This window comes from Trachymyrmex septentrionalis, unplaced genomic scaffold (genome assembly GCF_001594115.1).
Source record: "Trachymyrmex septentrionalis isolate Tsep2-gDNA-1 unplaced genomic scaffold, Tsep1.0 scaffold170, whole genome shotgun sequence".
In the NCBI taxonomy this organism is placed as follows: Eukaryota; Metazoa; Arthropoda; class Insecta; order Hymenoptera; family Formicidae; genus Trachymyrmex; species Trachymyrmex septentrionalis.
The window spans coordinates 64,870-69,104 of NW_017304865.1; the positions used below are offsets into that span (position 1 = coordinate 64,870).

The window sequence follows — 4,235 nt, forward strand, 5'->3', positions numbered from 1 at the left end:
GTCCAAAAGCAAGAGTTCTAGAACAGTCTAGTGCAGGAAAAGAAAACAGACCAATGGTTGTTTTCTAACTGGGACACAGAACATTTCAATAATAGATTTATGTATTTTATTTAGGCCGGTATTTATAGTTCTTATTCCAAGAACGTCAGTTCTTATTTCAAGAACGTCTTAAAGTAATGTCTTAAGACGCTAATGCGGCCTTTTGATTGGTTCGTGATATCTCAAGAACTTAAGACGGTCTTGAATGTAAGAATCGACTATAAATATTATGACTTCAATACTATGCTTTTGACTTCAGTTATAATTTTTTCAGAATTGGCAATTTTTGACGATTTTATTGTAAAATAACTTTTTTAAGAAATTGTAGTAACATTGACATATTTTACACGCTCGTATTTAAAGGGATCCTGAAGTGAAACCTAAATTCCGATGAGATCGCTGTTTTATCAATAAAATGAGACACATTGACATATCTTTATATGCTACCAGGGCCGGCAACTTATCTCGTCCGTGGATGTAGAATTTTTGAATGACAAAAAGAGGGAGGAAGGAGGGGGCACTAATAAGATACTATTATTAAACACCGTTAGCCCTGAACAAATTTTCGTGACTACAATGGAGCTCAGGGGGCCTGGGGATAATTGAAGAACGCTGATGTTACCGATTACAATTAATAAAAATTTATTACAATTACTCTGACCAACAAAATTAACACAACACCTGTTTCACTCTGCAAAAATAGGCAAAATCTGCAAATTTCAAGATAGAATAACTTCGTCAAAAATCGTCGCATCGAGATGTTTAAAAAAGCATTTTACAGCTCGAAATCCCTACTTTTTAGATCGCTACTTTAAAAAACGGTCTTATGAAGATTTTATGAAGTTACAATAACATAAATGAAGATGTCTCAAAATTTTTTACAAAATTTGTGGAGTTACACAAAGTAGACTAAAAATTGTACATAAATGCGTTTATCATTTACATCATTCTAAAGAGCGAATCTTTACCTTTAATTTGCTTTTTTACGAAGCTCTGTACAATTTTTTTTCATCGAGTTATTCAATGTTAAAGCAAGAGTCATTTTTGCTACGTCATATAAACGTTTGAAAAATATTTAATAAACATTAAATAAATGTTTCTTTAAACCATTATTTCAAACAAATAATTAATGTGAAATAAACATTTATTAAATGTTAAATAAACGTGAAATAAATGTTTCTTATTATTACATTTCGAATAAATAAATAATATAAAATAAACATTTTACAAACATTAAACAAATATTTAAAAAACATTTCTTTAAACCTTTATTTTAAATAAATAGCTAATGTAAAATCAACATTTTTTTAAATAAATGTTAAACTTTTTTTTAATAAACATTAAATAATCGTTTAAAAAATGTTTTTTTGAACTATTATTTCAAATAAAAAATTAATTTAAAATAAACATTAAATAAACGTTAAATAAATGTGAAATTCATGAATTTTGAAAACAAATTGTGAAAAATGTAAAATTAATAAGAAATAAACGTTTAAAAAACAATTAAAAAACATTGTGTGCTAATTGGGATGACGAATGTTGGAAATCAATCTAATATTTAATGATTAAAATAGAAGTACATAAAGACATATAAAAACATAACCATATATTTCAATCCCTATTGGGTCATCCTCACTGTACAATTTTATAAAATTAAATCAAACTTGCGATTTAATCATCGACATAGATATAACAATTCTATCACATATTCTTATACAAAAAATTTTTCGATGTTAAGGCAATTTTACTATTCCTTCTCGAATATTTTATGTCCATATCTCTAATGTTGTTTTTCCTTCTCTATCCTTCGATTGTTGCAGACAGTAACGGAATTCAAATTCACCCATTGCAATTTCAAGATTAAAAGCATTCTCAGTACCTAGACTAAAATAATCATTGATTAAATGTTATATAATTTGACTATATTGTATATTTAAACCAATCTATAATAGATATAAATTATTTGTACCTTTAATTAACCAATATTTCCAAATTTCAATAAATTCACAATCCGGAAGATATTGAAACAGAATAATTATATCAAGTGCGTTATTTTCGAACGATTTAACAAACAATGATTACGGACAAAAGACAAAAATATTATGCTGAAGAATAAACGGAAGGGGAATATGTATGGTAGTGGAAAGAAAAGAAAGAAAATCAATTAGAAAGGAGATATATATAGTGATAATGGAAAGAAAAAAAGGAGAACCAATTAAGAAGAAGATAAAGACTGTAATATCAGAATATCTGAATCAGGAAGAGATTCTGTGTCACTTTGATTGTTTAATTCATTCTGTTGCCTTTTTATGTGAATCATCTCAGAAATCAGTCTTTTACTATATGAAGGTTCATTATCTAAAATTTTTACTTTGTCCCATTTAAAATTATGATCATATTCTAAGCGATAATTGGAAATTACTGATGATGAGCCAGCCCTTTCCACGAGTGATATACTTTTGTAACGTATTATAGACGATAAAGGATATCCTTCTATTTATGCCAAAGACAATTAAAGTAAAAGATTTTGAGATGGTTCTAACATAAGATACTATAAAGGATCGATCATTAGACGCAACTTTTTTGTTGTTTCGTGACATAGTTGCAATCCCTATTACAAAGAAATTTTATTTTTGTCTGTATAGTTGAAAAAATAAATTTAAGGGGATAGTCGTTCTTTGTTTTAAGTAATAAAATTTGAATCACTTTAATCAAATTTTTTTTATGCAACATAGGATGTGATAGTAATAAGTCTCTGTCAACCATATCACACACAACTCCTTTCTTGTAGCATATCGAATGTTGAGAGTTAAAGTTCAAAAATCTCTTCGAAATAGTCGGTTTTTATATCTGTTAAATAAAATATGTTTAACTATTACCTTTATGTAAAGAAAACTCAACGTGTTCCTATTATTAACTTCAATTGTGAATTGCAATCGTTCACGTCAAGAATTAAAAACGTCATTTACATGTAAAATTACATTCAAATATCCTTCTGGTGCCGCTAAAAGAATGTCGTCTACATAATTAAAATAAAACTTCAGTTCACAAGGTAACTTTTGAATTGCCATCTCTTCCAGATCTTCTACAACTATATTTGCAATAATAGAGGATAATAATGATGCCATCGGTGTACTATAAATCTGTAAAACTTTTTATTAAAAACAAAAAAAGTTGAATTTAAAACTAATTTTATTGCTATCAAAAATTGTTTTCTCGATAGATTGATGCCTTTTGATATGTAATGCCAATACATCTTTTGCCAATACTCTCCATAACCAATTCAATTTTGGTACATTTGTGAATAATGAGATAACATCTAAAAAAACAACTTTTAAGTTGAACTCAGAATAGATTCCATCAAGCTTATCAACTAAATGAAAACTATTTTCAACATATTTAGATGCTTCAGGTATGTTATTCTTAATAATAATTCAAATAGAGAGCCAGATTGTACAGAGGACTACTACTCGAGGAAACAATTATACTCAGAGACATTTTATGGCTTTTTGGTAGACCATATAATCTAGGTTCGTTCCTATCAGTAGTAAGTAGTCTTTTGTAAATATTTTCGTCTATGAATTTATTATTTTTGCATCTGACTAAAAGGGATCGCGATTCACGTAATTATTTAATTATTTAATTCACTTAATTAGTTAATTTTTTAGTAGGTCTTTGTCGATTATTTCATAAATATTACAATCTGATAACATTCGTTCCATTTTTTCCATGTAGTCATTATGTTCTAAGACAACAGTGGTGTTCCCCTTATCAGTTTTTGTTAACATGTTAACATGTTAGGATGGTGTCTGATAAATTCATCAGTTGATTTCAAACATTTAATAACATAATTTTCATTAGAATTGTAGGCAGGAACATTATTCACAAATTTATCAACAATGGAAACAGACTGATTCCTGAATAATTTCTATTCTATTCTATTCATTGCGATTTACTGACAGTAGCAAATCACTGTGTATTCTCACTCAAGGAGTAGCTGGCGGGGGGCGGGATCCGGGAAGGAAAACCGAGTGACGGGGGAGAGCGGTGGGCGTGGCAAACCAATCGGTGGACTCGATTTACTTCCCACCCTCCTTATCCATCTACTTACCCTCTCCTTTTCCGCTTGGATCCTATCCCTGATAGGTGCGAATGTGTACATGGTGCATGCGTGCGTGCGTGCGTGCGTGCGTGCG

The 4,235-nt window shown here is 29.3% G+C and overlaps 1 long non-coding RNA gene across 1 annotated transcript in view; it reads right to left on the reverse strand.

Annotated features, from left to right (window-relative positions):
* Positions 1 to 1,744: 1,744 nt before the first annotated feature.
* Positions 1,745 to 4,235, reverse strand: part of LOC108746441 — a 3,135-nt gene continuing 644 nt past the window's right edge. The window contains exon 3 of the long non-coding RNA XR_001939170.1: positions 1,745 to 1,923. This is a non-coding gene — a long non-coding RNA (uncharacterized LOC108746441). The remainder of the gene's footprint in view (positions 1,924 to 4,235) is intronic.